This window comes from Capricornis sumatraensis, chromosome 4, assembly GCF_032405125.1.
Source record: "Capricornis sumatraensis isolate serow.1 chromosome 4, serow.2, whole genome shotgun sequence".
Taxonomy (NCBI): Eukaryota; Metazoa; Chordata; class Mammalia; order Artiodactyla; family Bovidae; genus Capricornis; species Capricornis sumatraensis.
In genome coordinates this window covers 130,620,642-130,644,485 of record NC_091072.1, presented here as the reverse complement: position 1 = coordinate 130,644,485, position 23,844 = coordinate 130,620,642, and positions in this window count along the sequence as shown.

Here is a 23,844-nt window from a genome sequence, read left to right as displayed (position 1 = left end):
GCATTATTTCCATTCCCTTTGACTATAGCCAAGAGCATTATTCCCCCACACAGAATACATAAGGTCTGAGTATCTGTTTGCCAATGGACCACTGGATGGGATGAAGACAGCTCATTCTTTATTCCACTTCTATCTCTCGCCTGTGTGATGGTACTGTCAACAAGGGGGTGACACAATGCCAAGAATCGTTGTGATTTTTATGACCCGGACATCTGTCTAGTATGTACTAGGCTAGAACCACAGGTTCTGTCACAGAGGCCATGGAAAAACTGCCAGATGGTAATGAATTTTAGCCACTGCTGACTTCAGCTGGATACAAACAAATGACCTAAGGGGACCAGATTCCATATCTTACTTCTAATCCTTTCAAGCTAACACTCCTACCAAGATATGGTTACAAATGCAGCATTAATGCAGAAACAGACTTGAAGCCATGGAGCAGCATTAAGGTAAATAATTTGGAAAACATGGCCAAGATTAAACACTTAGATACTGAACCAAATCATGTTTTTGCAAACTTTCTCCTTTTTTCCTTCATCTGAGAGAGGCAGAAACAAGAATAACAAAAATTTGTTGCATTTTTTTCCTGTTTTGTTAACTCCAAACTAGAAAATGCTATTATAATTATTGTTTCACTCACAACAGTCACATAATAGTATATAATAACAAGACACTAAAATTATAGCAAAGGATAGAGTGTTTTGTTGAGACGAAATAAATTTCCTGATAAGGTGTTTTTTTTTTTAATTTGTTTTGATTTTTGCTTTAGTTTCAAGTCTTTACTGGGCTTTCCTGGTGGCTCAGAAGGTAAAGAATCTTCCTGAAATGCAGGAGACCCAGGTTTGACCCCCTGGGTAAGGAGGATCCCTGGAGAATGGCATGGCAACCCACTCCAGTATTCTTGCTTGGAAAATTCCACATCAAAGGAGCCAGGTGGACTACAGTCCATGTGTTTGCAAAGAACTGGACACAACTGAGCAACTAACACTTTCACTTTCACTTCACTTTCAAGTCTTAATAATTTTTCCATATAGATTAGCAGCTATCTCAATAACATAATAAAAAATCAAAATAATGAATCTTTGTTTGGATGATAGAAAGAACTAGACCATCTTTATACATGAGCTTTTTTGTTCACTTTAACAGGTGATTGAATTTCTGTATTTTTTCTTTCTCCCAAAAATGGGAAGAGAAAAATATTAACTTACTTACAGTCATGATTATCCAACTAATCTTACTTACAGTAATTATTAACTTACTTACAGTCATTATCCAGCTAATCTGTTTCAGCTAATTAATTGGTGAATCAAGTGTTATTGTAATGATAACTTTATAATCTTTGAACTCACATCCTGTATATAAATCCATGTGGCAAATTGCATAGGATCTTGGTATGAATTGTGCAGAAAGAATCTGGTAGACAGAGTATCAAATTCCCCCTTATTAGGCACTTTCTTTTCAACATATAGTCCAAATATCAGGATTCCATGACATTTAATCTACACATCAAGTGGGACCATAACAGAAAATATCTTTCTTGACAAATTATAGAGGGCCTGGTGGTTCAAATGGTAAAGACTCTGCCTGTAGTACAGGAAACCTGGGTTCAATCCCTGGTTGGGGAAGAGATTCTGGAGAATAGAATGGCTACCCACTCCAGTATTCTTGCCTGGGAAATCCTGTGGACAGAGGAGCCTGGCGGGCTATGGTCCATGGGTCACAAAGAGCCAAATACAACTGCGTGACTGACTGACCCATCTGGCAGACAATCCTTTCTCAGTTAGGTGATGTTAGAAGTCTTGATGAAGTCTCGGTCAGAAATGCTGGCCTTGTTACCAGGTTGGCTAGAGTTATGTCAGTCTTGCAAGCAAGGAGGCAAGGATAAAGACCAGCAATCTTGCTCCATGTGATAAGAAGCAAAGAATGGCAGACTATCACTTGAGGTTTAAGCTCAAAGCAAGTGTTTTCAAGCTAGATACACGGGCATAGGGAGAGTGGACTAAGCTCTGGGGAGTAAAAGCAGTCCAGCGATACAGGGGAAGTGTGTTTATAAGGGCTTTGAGTCTAAGGATAGGGGTTGGGTTTAGATCGGGTTTCATTATTTGAGTGACGGATTATACAGTGCAGTATACAGCTTGATGTACACCTTTCCCGATTTGAAACCTGTCTGTTGTTCCATGTCCAGTTCTAACTGTTGCTTCTTGACTTGCATACAGATTTCTCAGGAGGCAGGTAAGATGGTCTGGTATTCCCATCTCTTGAAGAGTTTTCCACAGTTTGTTGTGATCCACACAGTCAAAGGCTTTGCTGTAGTCAATAAAGCAGAAGTAGATGATTTTTTGGAACTCCCTTGCTTTTTCCATGATCCAGTGGATGTTGGCAATTTGATCTTTGGTTCCTCTGCCTTTTCTAAATCCAGCTTGAACATCTGGGAGTTCAAGATTCACATACTGTTGAAGCCTGGCCTGTAGAATTTTGAGCATTACTTTGCTAGTGTGTGAAATGAATGCAATTGTGTGGTAGTTTGAACATTTTTTGGCATTGCCTTTCTTCAGGATTGGCCAAGAGGAGCAACCCCACGTCCAAGGAGTGGTAGCTGAGAGAAGCTACTCCACGTTCAAGGTCAGGAAGAGCAGCTGTGAGGAGCTCTCATTTGTCCAAAGTGGCTGCACTTTGCTGGAGCAGCCGTAAAGAGATTCCCCACGTCCAAGGTAAGAGAAACCCAAGTAAGATGGTAGGTGTTGCAAGAGGGTATCAGAGGGCAGAAATACTCAAACCATAATCACACAAAATTAGCCAGTCTATCTGATCACATGGACCACAGCCCATCTAACCCAATGAAACTAAGTCATGCCTTGTGGGGCCACCCGAGATGGACGGGTCATGGTGGAGAGGTCTGAAAGAATGTGGTCCACTGGAGAAGGGAATGGCAAACCACTTCAGTATTCTTCCCTTGAGAATTCCATAAACAGTATGAAAAGGCAAAATGATAGGATACTGTAAGAGGAGCTCCCCAGGTCGATATGTGCCCAGTATTCTACAGGAGATCAGTGGAGAAATAACTCCAGAAAGAAGGAAGGGGTGGAGCCAAAGCAAAAACAATACCCAGTTGTGGATGTGACTGGTGATAGAAGCAAGGTCCAATGCTGTAAAGAGCAATATTGCACAGGAACCTGGAATGTTAGGTCCATGAATCAAGGCAAATTGGAAGTGGTTGAACAGGAGATGGCAAGAGAGAAAGTCAACATTCTAGGGATCAGCGAACTAAAATGGACTGGAATGGGTGAATTTAACTCAGATAACCATTATGTCTACCACTGTGGGCAGGAATCCCTTAGAAGAAATGGAGTAGCCATCATGGTCAACGAAAGAGTCTGAAATGCAGTACTTGGGTGCAATCTCAAAATCGACAGAATGATTTCTGTTATTTCCAGGCAAACCATTCAATATCACGGTACTCCAAGGCTATGCTCCAACCAGTAATGCTAAAGAAGCTGAAGTTGAATGGTTCTATGAAGACCTACAAGACCTTTAAGGCCTAATACCTAAAAAAGATGTCCTTTTCATGATAGGGGACTGGAATGCAAAAGTAGGAAGTCAAGAAACACCTGGAGTAACAGGCAATTTTGGCCTTGGAATGCAGAATGAAGCAGGGCAAATGCTAATAGAGTTTTGGCAAGAGAACACACTGGTCATAGCAAACACTCTCTTCCATCAGTACAAGAGAAGACTCTACACATGGACATCACCAGATGGTCAACACCAAAGTCAGACTGATTATATTCTCTGCAGCCAAAGATGGAGAAGCTCTATACAGTCAACAAAAACAAGACCAGGAGCTGACTGTGGCTCAGATCATGAACTCTTTATTACCAAATTCAGACGTAAATTGAAGAAAGTAGGGAAAACCACTAGACCATTCAGGTATGACCTAAATCAAATCCCTTATGATTATACACTGAAAGTGAGGAATAAATTGAAGGGATCTGATAGACAGAGATCTGATAGACAGAGTGCCTGATGAACTATGGACAGAGGTTCATGACATTGTATAGGAGACAGGGATCAAGACCATCCCCATGGAAAAGAAATGCAAAAAAGCAAAATGACTATCTGAGGAGGCCTTACAAATAGCTATGAAAAGAAGAGAAGTGAAAAGCAGAGGAGAAAAGGAAAGATATAAACATCTGAATGCAGTGTTCCAAAGAATAGCAAGGAGAGATAAGAAAGCCTTCCTCAGTGATCAATGCAAAGAAATAGAGGAAAACAACAGAATGGGAAAGACTAAAGATCTCAAGAAAATTAGAGATACCAAGGTAATATTTCATGCAAAGATGGGCTTGATAAAGGGCAGAAATCGTATGGACCTAAGAGAAGCAGAAGAGACTAAGAAGAGGTGGCAAGAATACACAGAAGAACTGTACAAAAAACATCTTCACGAACCAGATAATCATGATGGTGTGATCACTCACCTAGAGCCAGACATCCTGGTAAGGGAAGTCAAGTTGGCCTTAGAAAGCCTCACTACAAACAAAGCTAGTAGAGGTGATGAAATTCCAGTTGAGCTGTTTCAAATCCTGAAAGATGATGCTGTGAAAGTGCTGCACTCAATATGTCAGCAGATTTGGAAAACTCAGAAGTGGCCACAGGCCTGGATAAGGTCAGTTTTCATTCTAATCCCAAAGAAAGGCAATGCCAAAGAATGCTTAAACTACCACACAATTGCACTCATCTCACATGCTAGTAAAGTAATGCTCAAAATTTTCCAAGCCAGGCTTCAGCAATACATGAACTGTGAACTTCCAGATGTTCAAGCTGGTTTTAGAAAAGGCAGAGGAACCAGAGATCAAATTGCCAACATCCTTTGGATCATGGAAAAAGCAACAGAGTTCCAGAAAAACGTCTATTTCTTCTTTATTGACTATGACAAAGCCTTTGACTCTGTCGATCACAATAAACTGTGGACAATTCTGAAAGAGATGGGAATGCCAGACCACCTGACCTGCCTCTTGAGAAACCTATATGCAGGTCAGGAAGCAACAGTTAGAACTGGACATGGAACAACAGACTGGTTCCAAATAGGGAAAGGAGTGCATCAAGGCTGTATATTGTCACCCTGCTTATTTAACTTATATGAGAAAATCTGGGCTGGAAGAAGCACAAGCTGGAATCAAGATTGCCGGGAGAAATATCAATAATCTCAGATATGCAGACGACACCACCCTTATGGCAGAAAGTGAAGAGGAACTCAAAAGCCTCTTGATGAAAGTGAAAAAGGAGAGTGAAAAAGTTGGCTTAAAGCTCAACATTCAGAAAACTAAGATCATGGCATCTGATCCCATCACTTCATGGGAAATAGATGGGGAAACAGTGTCAGACTTTTTTGGGGGGGGGCTCCAAAATCGCTTCAGATGGTGATTGCAGTCATGAAATTAAAAGATGCTTACTCCTTGGAAGGAAAGTTATGACCAACCTAGATAGCATATTCAAAAGCAGAGACATTACTTTGCCAACAAAGGTCCATCTAGTCAAGGCTATGGTTTATTCCAGTGGTCATGTATGGATGTGAGAGTTGGACTGTGAAGAAAGCTGAGCGCTGAAGAATTGATGCTTTTGAACTGTGGTGTTGGAGAAGACTCTTGAGAGTCCCCTGGACTGGAAGGTGGTCCAACCAGTCCATCCTAAGGGAGATCAGTCCTGGGTATTCCTTGGAAGAACTGATGCTAAAGCTGAAACTCCAATACTTTGGCCACCTCATGCGAAGAGTTGATTCACTGGGAAAGACCCTGATGCTGGGAGGGATTGGGAGCAGGAGGAGAAGGGGATGACAGAGGATGAGATGGCTGGATGGTATCACCGACTCAATCAACGTGAGTTTGGGTAGGCTCCGGGAGTTCGTGATGGACAGGGAGGCCTGGCGTGCTTCGACTCATGGAGTTTCTAAGAATCGGACACGACTGAGCAACTGAACTGAACTGAACTGACCTTTTCGGGATTGGAATGAAAACTGACCTTTTCCTGTCCTGAGGCCACTGCTAGAACATGGAACACCAGATTGGTTCCAAATCAGGAAAGGAGTATGTCAAGGCTGTATACTGTCACCCTGCTTATTTAACTTAAATTCAGAGTACATCATGAGAAACGCTGGGCTGCTTGAAGCACAAGCTGGAATCAAGATTGCTGGGAGAAATATCAATAACCTCAGATATGCAGATGACACCACCTTTATGGCAGAAAGCAAAGAAAAACTAAAGAGCCTCTTGATGAAAGTGAAAGAGAAGAGAGAAAAAGCTGGCTTAAAACTCAACGTTTTTTTTTTTTTCTCTGAATCTTGGCCTCTGGTACCATCATTTCATGGCAAATAGATGGGGAAACATGAAAACAGTAAGAGACTTATTTATTTTGGGCTCCAAAATCACTGCAGATGGTGACTGCAGCCATGAAATTAAAAGATGCTCCTTGGAAGAAAAGCTATGATAAACCTAGACAGTGTATTGAAAAGCAGAGACATTACTCTGCTGACAAAGTTCCATAGAGAGAAAGCTATGGTCAGTAGTCACGTACGGATGTGAGAGTTGGACTACAAAGAAAGCCGAGTGCTGAAGAACTGATGGTTTTGAATTGTGGTGTTGGAGAAGTCTCTTGAGAGTCCCTTGAACTGCAAGGAGATCCAACCAGTCCATCCTAAAGGAAATCAGTCCTGAATATTCACTGAAGGACTGATGCTGATGCTGAAACTCCAATACTTTGGCCACAACATGTGAAGAACTGATTCATTGGAAAAGACTCTGATGCTAGGCAAGATTGAAGCCAGGAGGAGAAGGGGACAACAGAGGATGAGACGGTTGGATGGCACCACTGACTCGATGGATATGAGTTTGAGCACAAGCTCTGGGAGTTGCTGATGGACAGGGAATCCTGGAGTGTTTCAGTCCATAGGGTCACAAAGAGCTGGACATGACTGAGCAACTGAACTAAACTGAACTCAACTTTTACTGTGCATGATTTTCCCCAAAGTTCCATGTTGTTTTCCAAAGTTCACTAAGCTAAGCCCATGGTGGCAGGGTGAAACCACATGTAAATTATATGACAATGGTGATGTAATGAAGTTGAGCATTAGCTCCGATTAGCACTTGGCTCAAACTGTGCCTGCATGCCTTAGGGAATTTCCCATTCCCTTTGCCTTCCTGCTTCTTAAGGATAAACTGACTGCAAGTTGTATGTCAGCCTTGTCTGGGAGGGGTAAGGTAGTTCACAGGGCCTGAGTCTCTACCTCCACCATCCCTCACCTCTCATCTCTAGCTAGCTGCCTAACAAGTGTATTATCCCTACACCATATTTGTAGGGATAATAGGGAAATTAAAATAAACAAAATATCAAGTTTTCAAAAAACAGAATTTCAGAGGGAAAGAGTTGCACAATTACCTGGGTACATGGTACATGGTCTTCTCAGGTGGCCCATGGTAAAAAACCCACCTGTCAATGCAGGAGACATGAGAGATGTGGGTTCAATCCCTGGGTCAGGAAGATCCTCTGGAGAAGGGCATGACAACCCACTCCAGTATTCTTGCCTGAAAATCACATGGACAGAGGAGCCTGGAAGGCTACAGTTCATGGGGTCACAGAGTTGGACTTAGAAGTGACTTAGTATGCACACACCCATGGTACATGGGTTGAACCAAAAATATACTGTGAGATATATATTATCTCACCATACTATATATGGTGAGATACCCTGTCTTCTCTTTCCTGCTGCTGCTGCTGCTAAGTCACTTCAGTCATGTCCGACTCTGTGCAACCCCATAGACGGCAGCCCACCAGGCTCCCCCGTCCCTGGGATTCTCCAGGCAAGAACACTGGAGTGGGTTGCCATTTCCTTCTCCAATGCATGAAAGTGAAGTTGCTCAGTCGTATCCGACTCTTCACGACCCCATGGACTGCAGCCTACCAGGCTCCTCCATCCATGGGATTTTCCAGGCAAGAGTACTGGAGTGGGTTGCCATTGCCTTCCCTACTTCTCTTTCCTACTGGATTATAAATGCCCAGAAAGAGAAAACTCTATCTCATCTACCTTGATTTTTTCCTTGGATCCTTCTGTACAGCATTTCTCAATAAATATTTGTTAAATAATTGAAGTCCTAAGACAAGAAGCTCTCTTCAAGTTATCTTCAAGTGAAGTTACAACCAAAAGTGCTTTTTAAAGAAAAAATATTTAACTAGAAAACATATTTAGGAAATCCACGAATCTATGAAAAACCATTAAGCATTATTTAGACATTTCTTAACTACCCTCATGTAGAAATACTCTCAAGGACACCAAAAATAAAAATAAAATATGAAGTCCAATATGAAGGCCTATTATTGAGGAAGGATAAATAAAGATAATATGAAAGAAACCAGAATAAATCACCACCACTATACAAAAGAACACAAAGTGGATAGGCATGGGACTCAAGTGCTATAAATAGTGGTTATCAAAATTATTATGGGCCCAAAAGGACTTTCTTTAAATGTAAACCAATTTGCTGCTATTTTCCATATTAGAACTAAAAGCAAGAATTTAAAAAATTCATTCTTTTAGATTCAAATGTACAGTAAAAATTAATCTCATGTTAACAGTAATATTTATTTTGAGGAAATAAAACCACATTTATCAAAACCAAAACTAAGTGAGAAGAGTTACACTGTTTGACATTTTTTTCAAATCTCTTTAATTTCTGGTTTTATAGAGGTCAGCTGGATTCTCACTGCTGATGCATTCATTCTGTTGAGATTCCACTTGTCAAGAAGCCTCTGGAAAATTCCACATTCTAATCCTGAAAAGACAGAGAGAAAGGCCAACAATTTGATTATGAAAATAGTTTTGACTTCATCACTGGTCCTCTGTAGGATGTGGGGACCCCAGGGTCACTGGTCCACACTTTAAGAATCTCTGACCTTGGAAATCTGAGAGAGAGCAATAAGATGGGAAGAGTAGGAGAAACTTTAATGAGACATGTTTTGAAGTGTCTATATTGGATGAATTTAGGTTTAAAGACTTGGATTTGAGACTTCACGAGTCATTTAAACCTTTCTACGTTTCGGTTTCATTGTCTGCTGTATGCAAATTTGCTATGAGAATGCAATGTGGTAACTTATATATATAGGCTTTGTGAAATATAAAGCTTTTTATACCCACTATTATTTTTCTTTAGCAGAACCTTGAATTGGGATCCAAAGGATGGATAATTAGCATGCAGATGTCTAGATCAGAGAGAGTGGGAATGTTCCATTTTAGTACTGTGTCTGATGATCACCTTAATCGTCATGGCACTTGCCTTTCTGAAATATTTGACACTATCCATCAGTTTCTCTCTGTTTAAACACACTCTTCATTGGATTATCCATCAAAATATTGCTTCTCATTTTTTTACCTGGCCAATTTTCTTCAGTCATCTCTGGTGGCTCCACCTGTTCTTTCTAAGCAATACCATTGACGTTCCCCAGGGCAGTGGCCTTATCCCCCCTCTCCATTCCATTTGCGCTACTCCCTAAACAATCTCATCCCATGTCTTGGCCTTAAATAGCATCCTTATGCTGGTGAATCCCAAATTTGCATATCTGGGCTTGAATAACCAGCTTCCTATTTTGCGTATCTACTTAGATGGCCAATGAGGGGCTCATACTTCACAGGTCCAAAAGCAAATCCTATCATCTCCACCTTACTGACCAATCTCCTATTTCTGATTCCCTTCCTTGTTCCCATAGTATACAGGATTCCTTGACCTTCCAACGCAACAACAGGCTGCTGCCTCAAGTCCTTTTTACATCTCTTCTCTACCTGCATGTTCTCCCTCCAAACACATTGGTGGCTCCCTTATTTAAGTTTGGTTCTGCAGTCACTTTCTCAGTCATATCTGTTTAAAAACTGCACGCATATTAAAATTTGCAAATCCGTGTTCACTTCTCTTTCCTGCCACATTCATCCTATATATTATCTATATAAGTTTACAAACATCTTTATAAGTTAGAAACTTGAAGGTTTGTATGTAGGGAACTTACTGCACTACTCTGTAGGTTAACCCTCTTCCAATCAGGCTCAGCTTACACTTACCATGTTTTCCTCCTCCTGTTTATCCCTGGTAAAGAATCTGCGTGCATTACAGGAGACCCCGGTTCGATCCCTGGGTCAGGAAGATCCCCTGGAGAAGGGAATGGCTACCCACTCCATTATTCTTGCCTGGGAAATCCCAAGGACAGAGGAGCCCAGCTGGCTACATTTCATAAGAACACAACTGACCGACTAATCACACACACTCATTATAGATAATATATAAGATAGAAAATGTCAGGAAAGAGTAGCGAACATAGATTTGCAAATTTTAATAAGCTTGCAGCTTTTAAAAGCATTCCTTATTGGATTATCCATCAGAAGACTGCTCCTCATTTTCTTACCTGACCACACTTCTTCAGTTATCTTTGAATGAAGAAGATGGCTTACACTTTCCATCAACCTCAGGCAGGAGTGAAAGTGCAGCGGGCCCTTCGCCTCCTACTGCCGATGGTCCTTCAGCTCTACCATCTCCCACCTCCTCACCCTCCACCAGTCAGTAACTCTTCTTGCCTGTTCACTCCATGCCAGCCCTTAAGTGTCAGTTGTGGGACTGTACTACTGTACTATTCAAAGTACTGTACTGGAAGATTAAAAATGTTTTCTTTATTCTTTGTGTTTGTTTTTATGTATTATTTGTGTGAAAAGTATTATTATGTATTAATATAAACCTATTACAGTTCAGTACTATATAGCCTATTGTGTTAGTTGGGTACCTAGGCTAACTTTGTTGAAAAGTGAAAAGTGTTAGTTGCTCAGTGGTGGCCAATTCTTTGCGACTCCATGGACGTAGCCCACCAGGCTCCTCTGTCCATGGAATTCTCCAGGCAAGAATGCTGAAGTGAGTAGCCATTCCCTTCTCCAGGGGATCTTACCAACCCAGGGATTGAACCTGGGTCTCCTGCACTGCAAGCAGATTCTTTACTGTCTGAGCCACCAGGTCAGCCAAAATTTAGGAACAGATTGGACCCACAAATGCACTCTCAGAACAGAACTCGTTCGTATGCAGCAGACATACTGTAGATGGAAATGTGTTCCTGACAACAATCAAAGGTAACCTCAGAAAAGGCTTTCCTGGGATGCTGGGAGGGTCTTTTTCCATGAAGACTGCTCAAAATTGAGAGGCATTCTTCAGCCATTGTTAAGTTAGTAGGTAAGCTATCTGGAGGCAGAGAGTATATGTACTGACTTCTCTGTTTTCCCAGTTCTATGTTTTGTGCTATATGAATATAAATTCCAGCTCAAAAACAAATCCCTCATCAGCGAATATGCACCCATCCTGTTACCTAGAGTATATAAATACATATCAAAATTGCATTTTATAGGCCTGTTTTTATGTGCTATAGGTAATAGACTGAGAGGGCCTGAATGGAATAGAGATTGAGGAGGATTTGAATTATCTTCTGTGGTTGTTAGTAAGTTATTTTTTAAGTTATATTTTGGCTTTAACAATTTGCTGAAAGTAATGTTAAAATTAGGTTTCAATTTTTTTTTAATGTCTTGATGGTTACCACACCATTACAAAGTATTTCCTGGTCCTCAATAAAGATAAAATTTTTCAACAAGAGAAAAGCTTGTAGAGCCAAGTTTGGAGGTTAAAAACTCAGTAATGAATGTTCTTGTTCTTGTGGGTTATCTCAGATCCTTAGCATTATTTTAATGTCATTTTTAATGTGAATTTCCATGCTATTTTAATTCATTAGTCATGGGCTATCATTTTTTGAAGTAATTACTGTAATATCATCAAATGACATAATTATAGTAAATACTTTGATGTAATTACCATAAATATGGAAAGAGACACCCGAAGGTGTAATAATGTCACAAACTAAGATATTTATGATGTGTAAAGACAATTTATGATGACATTTATGACATGTAATAACATCACAGAGTTCTACGTTTATGTTGTATAAAGAATAATGATATAAATAGAATGTAAAATTACATCATGTAGACTATTTTATAAATAGTATAGAAACTTGAGAGCTCCATAAGGCTTCAGGTTCAGATTAATAGATCATTGCCACTTTCTGGCATTCTTCCTCCTAAATGCTAATAAGTGACTCTGTTATTTTATAAAGGGTAAAAACATTCTCCTTAAAAGTAAAGACACAAAACAGAAACACAAAAGTAAGAAACCATTTAGGGCTTTAAAAATATTCATTTGAAGAGTCGAAAAGAAGCTGTGTAGAAAAAAATGTCAATAATTGGTCCATATCGTCAATTGAAACTATCAGGTCATATAAGTATTTTCTTTAAAAGGAGACAGTTTGACCATTTGGCACTTACCAGAGCACTCTGTGTGTGTGTGTGTGTGTGTGTGTGTGTGTGTGTGGTTAGTTGCTCAGTCGAGTCTGACTCTTTATGGCCCCATGGACTGTAGCTCACCAGGCTTCTCTGTCCATGAGATTTTTCAGGCAAGAATACTGGAGTGGGTTACCACTTCCTACTGCAGGAAACCTTCCCAACTCAGGGGTCAAACGCATGTCTCTTGTGTCTCTTACATTGCAGGTAGATTATTTACCACTGTGTCACCTGGGAAGCACCACCAAAGCAGAAACCTATTTAATTAAAAGCTTTCTTCTCTTGTTTTATTATTAAGTTTTATGTCAATGAAGAAATAACTTTGCATGTCTACCTTCCGCAAAGTAGACTTTAAGGAAAAAGGAAAGAAGAGAGCAATCTTGAAACAAAGTCTAATTTTGTAAACTTTTTTAGTTCTTGTTAGACTGAGGCAGACATGTATCTTAAAAATAATTCCTACTGCAAGGTTGTAGCTGAGAATGAGAAATATTATGAACATCAATGAGTTTATTTATGATATCATTAGTGGTCAGTATCTTTATGATATCAAGAGAAACAATGTTAGAAGATAATCTTTACCCAATGGATTAGTCAAAAGATTTATTTTGGAGCATTCTCTTGGTCTGATCACATCTTGAGCCTGGAGTTTAGTAGTCTGAGGTAGTCATTCTCCCTTCTGTTCTCTAGTGCAGTTTCAAGACTCTTCCAACTCTGAAGCCTTAGCATGCCTCCTGGCTTTGACAGTGTTGTAGGGTATGGTCCTTTTCCCTCCATGTACACGTCATTCCAGGCGACTACAGTAATAGTTTTTTCAATCGTTTTGCCACATTTCATGGTGGGCTGCCACAGCTCCATTCACTGTTAACAAGTGAATTATTCTTGTTTTTTGTTTGCAAAACCAATGCAACCTAACAGTAAATCCACAGATTCCTATTTCCTTGAAGGTTTATTGCTTACAATCACTTCTGATCCCAGTTTCTGCATTGGCGCACGTGTGTGTGCTCTGTCATGTTCGACCTTTTGCGACTCCATGGACTGCAAGGCTTCTCTGTCCCTGGGAGTCCCCAAGCAAGAATACTGGAGTGGGGTGTCATTTCCTCCTCCTGGGGTCTTCCTGACCCAGCGTTCAAATCCACATCTTCTGTGCCTCCTGCATTGGAAGGTGGATTCTTTACCACTGAGCCACCTGGGAAGCTCTTCTACATTGGTAAATGTTCTTAATTGCAAACAATGGAATCTATTCCAGCTAGTTTAAACACTAAGCAAATTTATCAAGTCATACTTTGGAGTTCACATAATCTGCCTAACGTCCAATCAATTAGACTCAGAAGCTCTACATCAGGAAGAAAATCCAAATATACCACTGGAACGCTTGCAGGCATAATACCACTTTCACTGACATAGGGTACCCCTTCCCTGAGAAGATGAGCATAGATACTTGGAAAGTTAATCTTGGCCCTCTGTCCCTGCTGCATCTGGTAGCTCAATGTCCTGTGCTTCTGGGCCATATTCTTCTACATGCATGCTAAGTCACTCAGTCATGTCTGACTCTTTGCGACCCTATGGACTGTAGCCAGCCAGGCTCCTCTGTCCATGGGATTCTCTGGGTAAGACGACTGGAATGGGTTGCCGGGGGATCTTCCCAACCCAGGGATGGAATCCGTGTCCTTAACGTCTCCTGCATTGGCAGGCGGGTTTTCTACCACTAGCACCACCTGGGACGTCCTTATATATTTCTACACAGGTCAGCAAAACGAATGCTGCACAGGCCTTATTCTTCAGGATTCCCTCTGCTATAGGGAAGTCATCATCTTGGTTTCATCTTATTGTTGGGACCTAGATTATATGGCTGTGTCTCACCTGCAAAGGGGACAGAAAGATGAAGTCCTAGGCTTGAACTTGGAGAAGACAGAATTATAATGCAAAAAGCTACCTTAAAATATAGAAATGGTTTTCAAAAGTTTCAGGGCTGACATAAACTTCATCTATGACCACTACATCTGGAAACTACTCCATGGGACCTTAGGTTTAGAAAACACATGGAGGTATTTTTAAAGTATTCCCAACCATCATATTCAAGGTTTACTCTTGGATTAAATCACAAAAGCACCTGTATGCTTTGGAGTTCATTCCAGTAAGTCTCAATGACTAGAATCTGGGTGTGGTGATGGAGATGAATATGCGAACAGACCAGTGTCTGAATGTATCCAAGATGTGGAAGTAAAACACTATCCTAAACTAAATGCTATTGTACTTTATGAAGTTTCTTCTGTCAATAAGCTCCTGATATTAGTTTAAAATGCTACCATATGACTTAGGAGTTCCACTCCAGGGTATATACCCAAAATAAAAACAAAACCACTGATTCAGAAAGATGCATGCAGCCCAGTATTTACAGAAGGATTATTTACAACTGCCAGGGTATGGAAGCAACCTAAATATCCATTGACAGAGAAGTGGATAGAGATTATATATGAAGATGCTGTGCTTAGTCGCTCAGTCATGTCTGACTCTTTGCAACGCCATGGACTATAGTCTGCCAGGCTCCTCTGGCCATGGGGCTTCTCCAGGCAAGGATAGTTAAGTGGGTTGCCATGCCCTCCTCTAGGGGATCTTCCTAACCCAGGGATAGAACCCAAGTTTCCCCCCATTGCAGGCAGATTCTTTACCATCTGAGCCACTAGGGAAGCCTATATATATATATATATACACACACACACACACACACACACTCACAAACAATGAATTACTACTCAGTCATAAGAAATAATGAAATTTTGCCATTGCAGCAACATGGATGGACTTAGAGGGCATTATGCTTAGTGAAATAAGTCAGACAGTGAAAGACAAATGCTGTATGATATCACTTATATGTGGAATCTAAAAAAATGCAACCAAAAAAAAAAACCCTGAAATAGAAAAAGAAGCAGACTCCACAACTACAGAGAACAAGCCACTGATTACCGGGGAGGGGGAGGAAGGAGCAATAGTGAAGTGGGGTAGGTAGGACAACCTCTTGGGTATCAGATAGACTCAAGGATGTGTCCTGTAACAGGGGGGATATGGTCAATATTTTGTAATAACTGTAAATGGAAAGTAAACTTTAAAATTGTATAACAAAATTGAAAAAATTAAAAATAAATAGGTAAATGTATTTGATTTCTACTAAATTATTAGGGGTCACCACAACATATCTGCCATACAATGACTGATTTTTCTGTAATGAATTCAGCCAGTTTCTCAAAACAGTTTGGACTAGCAGGAGAGTCAGCACATAGCCCGTCACTGGAGTAGTCCTAAACATTGGATTTACTCTCTCTGGTCAACGATTTTCATATTGGTCACAGTGATTCAATATCAGTTAAGATACGTACATGTCCACATTCAGCTGAAGACTCTGTTTCCGGGTAAAGCGGCTCTCTCCTTTAGCTCAAATTTTAAGTAGTTTTCCCCAAAGAAAAGCTCACATCACAATCCTGCATCCTGAGCATTCTGACAGTTTGAAACACAAAGCAGAAAGAAAAAATAAAACACAAAACTTATAGGATTTTCCCGAGGTTTGGGGTTGGGGTAAATCATTAAAATCTACCAGAAATGTAGTCTACGATTGTGAAAAACACAAGACCTACTTTGATAAAACTAGGCTAAGAAACTGAGGGGGAAAGTCAAAATAATCTCTTTCCAAAGTATTGAGAAGCTGCTGCTGCTGCTGCTGCTGCTGCTAAGTCACTTCAGTCGCGTCCGACTCTGTGCAACCCCATAGACAGCAGCCCATCAAGCTTCCCCATCCCTGGGATTCTCCAGGCAAGAACACTGGAGTGGGTTGCCATTTCCTTCTCCAATGCATGAAAGTGAAAAGTGAAAGTGAAGTCGATCAGTCTTGTCTGACCCTTCACGACTCCATGGACTGCAGCCTACCAGGCGCCTCCACCCACGGGATTTTCCAGGCAAGAGTACTGGAGTGTGGTGCTATTGCCTTCTCCATTGAGAAGCTAATAGCAGACTATTTCAGAATGTATATATTGAGCAAAGAGATAACATAAAGAATTTGCAAATAAAGTTAGAGAATACAAAAATGTTGGATTTTTAGTGATTTCTAGTTTTTTACAGCAAAATATGCTCAACAGTCTTTGGGACTCTGGGAGAAGGCAAGGGTGGGATGATCTGAGAGAATAGCATTGAAACATATATATTATCATATGTGAAACAGATTGCCAGTCCAGGTTCGTGAGGGTGCTCAGGGCTGGTGCACTGGGATGACCCAGAGAGATGGGATGCGGAGAGAGGTGGGAAGGGGGTTTAGGATGGGGAACACATGTAAACCCATGGCTGATTCATGTCAATGTATGGCAAAAAACACTACAATATTGTAAAGTAATTAACCTCCAATTAAAATAAATTAATAAAAAAATAAATAAAACTTATTCATCTTATCCCCCTCCCCCCCAAAAATATCTCCTACTAATGTTCCCAGGACAGATGCGAAAAGTGATCCAATCTCAATTTCAGCTTTGTTTTACTCTATGCTTTTTTTTAAACCACATTACATCAATAGTTTCTTAATCACTAGAATTACTTGCCATTTAAAATCTAAGTAGTGTAATTGTAACCAGCTCATTTATTTTCCACTTTATCCCATTTTAAATTAGTTTTATAGCACCCAACTATTTTGGAGTTTTGATTGAAAGCTCCACTTTCTTTAGACCATGTTTAATTAAAAGATATCTGAATGGGAAGACTTTATGAATAGGTTAGTTAGGACAATCTACATGTGTGTATCTGTGTGTGTACTCAGTCATGTTCAACTCTTTGTGACACCATGGACCATAGCCTACCAGCCTCCTCTGTCCATGGGATTTTCCAGGCAAGAATACTGAAGTAGGTTGCCATTTCCTTCTCCAGGAGATTTCCTCCACCCTGGGGTCAAAACTGTGTCTCCTGCATCTCCTGCATTGCAGGCAGATTTTTTATCTCTTAAGCCATTAGGACAATGGATGCTACCAAATGTGAGCATCAAGTATCAGGGGTGTTTCAAAAAGGCATTTAACAGCCCAGAATGGTCAGTGGTTTTAGAACCTGTGAGTTCTGAGCCTGACTTCATTCCTGCCTTCCTGTTTGCTGCCCTTGACAAATAATCTAACCCCTCTCACTTCTGTTTTTATCATCTATTGAATTAAGAGCTGTAGAACAGTATGCTTGTCAAGTCGCCACACTATGACAAGGGATATGTTTGAAACTCGTAGAAAGTGTTCTGTCCATCTCCTCAGCAAAATGAAACAAGCCCCTATTGTGTTTTAAGAGTGAACTCAATTGCCTGATTTATGCTGTCACATGTTTGCAAAGAGTGTAAATTGATTTTCACTCCAAACAGACTGAAAAGCCAAAGTGCTTGCCAAACTCAAAATCGCTAACCTGTCTGGAAAAGCTCACCCAAGCCCATGGAATCTGAGGGACTATAAATGTTTAAATCAGATGTTTGGAGAAAGTGATTCCAGCCAGAATTATTCCACAGAGGCAAGCGAATTGTAAGCTCTACAAACAAACAAACAATCTTCCAAGAAGACAAGGGTCAGATTTTCCCCAAATTGATTAACTTTCAGTACAACTAAACTGAAGAAGCTTCACACACATTTGTTCTGAGAAAGCTAATTTCTCAAGGCAGATCTGCATTTACAAAGTCTAATATTTTTTAAAAGGAGGGAGAGCCTAAAAAGCTTAGTTGATTTAGTGGTAGATCTGGAAGTTTCTGAGAGTTGGGAAAAAACTCAGTAACATTATGTACTGTTTCACTGCATTTAAACATTGTGGCCAAGAACTTAATCTTAGGTTTGGACGATCCTGGGACTGAAATCCAGTTCCATGTCTTAATAATCTGTGCTTACTTTCATCATAGGGCTGCTGTGAGGGTTAACAAGGCAAGGTCTGGAGGGAGATGCACATGGTAAACGATGTGTGTGTGCTCAGTTGCTAAGCTGCATCTGACTGTTTGCAACCCCATGGACTGTAGCCTGCCAGTATCCTCTACCCATGGGATTTCCCAGACAAGAATTCTACAGTGAGTTGCCATTTCCTACTCTAGGATGAGTATTGATCAAATCCACTGAATCACTTCATTCTTAAGGATATTTTTAATGAAAAAGGTGTAAATATGCTCCATAATTTTCTAGAGTGACCCACCATCCAGGTTTGTCCAAGACAGATTTTTCAAGGATATGGGACTTTTGAAACTAAGTGGAGGAAAGTCCTTGGCAAACAGGGATGGTTGTCCCCATAGCTGTCATAAGCAGTTACTAAGTCATCAATTCAGTTCAGCCTCTCAGTCGTGTTCGACTCTTTGCAACCCCATGGACTGCGGTACGACAGGCCTCCTGTCATCACCAACTCCCAGAGTTTACTCAAACTCATTTCCATTGAGTGGTGATGCCATCCAACCATCTCATCCTCTGTCGTCCCCTTCTCCTCCTGCCTTCAATCTTTCCCAGCATCAGGGTCTTTTCAAATGAGTCAGTGCTTCGAATCAGGTGACCAAAGTACTGGGGTTTCAGCTTCAGCATCAGTCCTTCCAATGAACATTCAGGACTGATTTCTTCAGGATGAACTGGGTGGATCTCCTTGCAGTCCAAGGGACTCTCAAGAGTCTTCTCCAACACCACAATTCAAAACCATCAGTTCCTCAGAACTCAGCTTTCTTTATAGTCCAACTCTCACATGCATACATGACCACTGGAAAAACCATAGGTTTGACTAGATGGACCTTTGTTGGTAAAGTAATGTCTCTGCTTTTTAATATGCTATCCAGGTTGGTCATAAATTTTCTTCCAATGAGCAAGTGTCTTTTAATTTCATGGCTGCACTCACCATCTGCAGTGATTTTGGAGCCCCCCAAAATAAAGGATGTCACTGTTTCCATTGTTTTCCCATCAATTTGCCATGAAATGATGGGACCGGATGCCATGATCTTAGTTTTCTGAATGGTGAGTTTTAAAGCCAACGTTTTCACTCTCCTCTTTCACTTTCATCAAGAGGCTCTGTAGTTCTTCACTTTCTGCCATAAGGGTGGTGTCATCTGTATATCTGAGGTTATTGATATTTCTCCTGGAAATCATGATTCCAGCTATGCTTCTTCCAGCCCAGTGTTTCTCATGATGTACTCTGCATATAAATTAAATAAGCAGGGTGACAATATACAGCCTTGATGTACTCCTTTTCCTATTTGAAACCAATATGTTGTTTCATTTCCAGTTCTAACTGTTGCATCCTGACCTGCATACAGGTTTCTCAAGAAGCAGGTCAGGTGGTCTGGTATTCCCATCTCTTTCAGATTTTTCCACAGTTTATTGCGGTCCATGCACTCAAAGGCTTTGGCATAGTCAATAAGGCAGAAGTGTATATTTTTCTGGAATTTCTTGCTTTTTCGATGATCCGGTGGATGTTGGCAATTTGATCTCTAGTTCCTCTGCCTTTTCTAAATCCAGCTTGAACATCTGGAAGTTTTCGGTTCAGGTACTGTTGAAGCCTGGCTTGGAGAATTTTGAGCATTACTTTACTAGAGTGTGAGATGAGTGCAATTGTGCAGCAGTTTGAACATTCTTTGGCATTGGCTTTCTTGGGGATTGTAATGAAAACTGACCTTTTCCAGTCCTGTGGCCACTGCTGAGTCTTCCAAATTTGATGGCATATTGAGTGCAGCACTTTCACAGCATCATCTTTTAGGAGTTGAAATAGCTCTACTGGAATTCCATCACCTCCACTAGCTTTGTTTGTAGTGATGCTTCCTAAGGCCCACTTGACTTTGCATTTCAGTATATTTGGCTCTAGGTTGGTGATCACACCATTGTGATGATCTGGGTCGTGAAGATCTTTTTTATTGAGACATAGTGAGTTAATATTGTGCCAAAAGTTAGAATCAAAGAAATCAAAACTCACTGTATGCTTTTCACTTGACCATTTAGCCCACAGTGTCATAAACATGATACAACCACAAGTGCAGTCCTCTCCTGCATTTAATTATTCAACAAATGAAATGAATAAAGAAGGAAACAGATATTTCCACAAACATTTTTATGTGCACAGTGTACCTGAAATGATAAATACATAAGTGCATACAGGAGATTCTGTGGTAAGAACTGCAAAGGAGACAGGTGTAAGGTACAGTTGAGAACAAATTTTGGTTTCTTTCACAGCGCATAGTGTTAATATTTGCTCATGTCTGCTTCCCTCAATAGATTGCAAACTTTTATATCAAGACATGTGTATGTCTTCTTCACAGATAAGTCTACAGTATCTACAAGAGTGCCATGTAAAAGCCACCCTGTAAACATTTATTAGGCTTTCCTGGTGGCTCAGGAAAAATATGATGAAAAATCTGCCTGTAATGCAGGACGCCTGAGTTCAATCCTTGGCCTGGGAAAATCCCTTGAAGAAGGGAATAGCAACCCACTCCAGTATGCTTTACTGGAGAATCCCATGGTCAGAGGAGCCTGGTGGGCTACAGTCCATGGGGTCACAAAGAGTCAGACACGGCTGAACAAATAACACTTTCACTTCTTCACAGACACTTATTAAATAAATTATAATATGACACTGAAAGTATGCTCCTACAACACATTGGCAAAGCATCATTAACTTATTACTTACCAAGAGATATGTTGAGATCTGAAGCATGTCCAGATCAAGGTATTTGTCTGGCAACAGGCACACACATGCATGAATATACAATGTGTATATTTGTGTGTGTGTGTGTGTAGGTCAAGGAAGAATATGAGCTAAAAATAATGATTTGAGTATTTTCAGTATATAGTAGGTTGGTGAACTTATTTTCAGACATCCTCAATAGCTAAATATAGATAAAATAATAGAGTGATTGAAATAAGTCTCTTTTAAAAATAAACTTTAAGGTTTAGAATGATTTTTTTATATTTACAGAAAAATAGTCTATTAACTTTATTCACATTCCCTTAGTCTTTTTTCCTAATGCCCCCCTTTTTCTTCTGTTTTAGGATCCCATCCAGGAAACCACATTTTAGGTGTCTGATCTTTTGATCTTCTTAGCTATGGCAGTTTCTCAGATTTTCTTTGTCTTAATGACCTTGATAGTTTTGAGAAATACTGTACAGGTATTTTATAGCATATCCCTTTATTGAAATTTGTCTGCTTTTCTCCTGATTAAACTGGGGCTATGGGTTTTGGGGAGAATGACCATATGCTTAAAGTGTTATTTTCATCACATCACATCACATCCCATCAAGATACATACTACCAACACAATTTATCACTATTGATATTGATCCTGATTACTCACAAAGAGTATAGATTTCTCCAGTATACATACATTTAAAAATTGAGACCGTACTACACATAAACATTTTCCTTAAAACTATTTCCTCAAGAAAATTAATTGAAATGAAAGTGAAAGTTTTGCTGAACAGAGATTTTTTTCCCATTGGGGTATAGTTGCTTTACATGTTTTGTTAGTTTCTGTCATACAGCAAAGTGAATTAAACACATGTATACATATGTCCCTTCTTCCTTGGATTTCCTCCCCCTTAGGTCACAGAGCTTTGAATGGAGATCCCTGTGCTATACAATCCTTTCTCATTAGTTATCTCTTTTATCCATAGTAGTAATATTTGTCAATCCCAATCTCCCAATCCATCCCACTCCCCCTTGCTTCCCCTTTGGTATCTACACATTTGTTCTCTACATCTGTGCCTCAAATTTCTGCCTGGTAAATAAGTTCACTATATCATTTTTTTAGATTCTATACATATGCATTACTAAATAATATTTTCTTTTCTCTTTGTGACTTGCTTCATTTGTATGAGAGTCTTTAGGTCCATATATGTCTCAACAGATGACTCATTTCACTCCTTTTTATGACTGAATAATATTCCATTGTATAAATGTAGCATGTTTTCTTTATCCATCCCTCTGTTGAATTGTTTTCCATGAAGCATTTGCTTACTGAAGACTTTTCTTGTTAGAGCTGTAAACTTTTACTCTTTAAGCGCTTCCTTTTGTTAGTGTTGTAAATTGCAGAACACTCTAGCCCCAGTGTATCCACTCTGAGTAGGAGAATTAATCAAGATGCCCTAACAAATCTTGGCAAAGAGATAAATGCTTATTTCGCAGATGCAAATCATTGTATTTTCCCAGATATTTAAATCATAAGTGGAGTAACACTGAGGTAAGAAATACTAAAAGCTGATTCAATGAGGGCAGAGCTCCCAAGAAATTGTTCATTAATCTAGCTATTTAGTCCCCCAAAGCTTTTCTAGTTACTAGCCTTCTGATCCCAGTTTTTATTTTCTCTTTGATTTTGTGACCTATGCTATTATCTTTCTATTAACCTTTTTTCCTTGAGCTTTGATAGCATTTGTTTCTGTTGCTTACTATGAAAAATCATTAACTGATAGAGTTTTTTTTTAATAATGATGAAAAACTTAAAAATTAGCTGCATTATTTTCAACTACAATTTCATCTTTAAACAAATTGTATCTCTGCCTTTCTCAGCTTGTGAAAATTGCCTCCTGCTTCATATCCTCCCTTCATTCTTGTTAGTTGAGCTATTGTTTTTATGTTTTATAAAACCATAAACCATAAACCATGGTTTATGATCACAGTGATCAGGAGGGCTTAGTTAAACTGGATAACAAGCAACCACAAATCTTAACAGTTCAACAGTCAGTTTTCCCCTTACTCATGGTGTCTGTTCATCATGGGTCAACTGGAAGCTCTGTGCCATCTCTTTATTCAAGGATAGGATGTCCAAATTCCCGACAGACATGAATCTTCAGGATTTGAGAGAAATAAATCAGAATTCCTGTGGATTCTTATGAATTCCCCCAAACCATAAGTTATTCTGTGTGTTTCCTCATACTCTACATATTTTAAAATCACAGTAAGTACTGTGTCAATAAAAAGTAAATCATTTTTTATGATGTGGTTATACTAAAACTTTCAGAGGTTTTCTTTAAAAAGAAAAAAAGATTCTGATAATGAGCATAAATTCCTTTTGGGTGGGATGATCATGTTCAAAAATTAGATAGTGATATTTTTTACACAATTCTGTAACTAAATGAAAAATCATTGACTTGTACACTTTAAAGAGGTGAATTTTATGGTTTATAAATTACATCTCTATAAAACTGTCATAAAAGAGAAAAAGCAGGTAATATTTAAAAGTTAGTTTATTGCTATTATGAATCAATATATTGTAAAAATATTTTATTTCTCTCCATATATAAATACATATAATGTGCTCATGCTCAGTTGCTTCAGTCATGTCTTACTCTATGTGACCCTATGGATTGTAGCCTGGCAGGCTCCTCTGTCCATGGGATTCTCCAAGGCAAGAATACTGGAGTGGGTTGCCATGCCCTCCTCCAGGGGATCTTCCCAACCGAGGAATCAAATCTGTGACATCTCCTAAGAAAATAGATATCATA